We start from the raw sequence: 202 nt of genomic DNA, 5'->3' as shown, positions 1-202 counted from the left end.
AGCACACGGAAACAACAGTGGAATTTGTCGAATGTGATACTCCAGACTGTGCAAAGTAATGAATAGATCAAAGTAAAGGGGAAAAAAAGGGAAATTTGTGAAATTTGGAAAAGGGAAAAGGATTGATCATTTGTTCGTCCAAGGTAATAACGTAAAATAAGGGGATTGAGTTCTTGATTCCGCCCCTCGTTTTTCTTTATTT

This window comes from Penaeus monodon, chromosome 28, assembly GCF_015228065.2.
Source record: "Penaeus monodon isolate SGIC_2016 chromosome 28, NSTDA_Pmon_1, whole genome shotgun sequence".
Lineage (NCBI taxonomy): Eukaryota > Metazoa > Arthropoda > Malacostraca > Decapoda > Penaeidae > Penaeus > Penaeus monodon.
The sequence above is the reverse complement of the archived record's forward strand: the minus strand, read 5'-3'. Positions refer to the sequence as shown.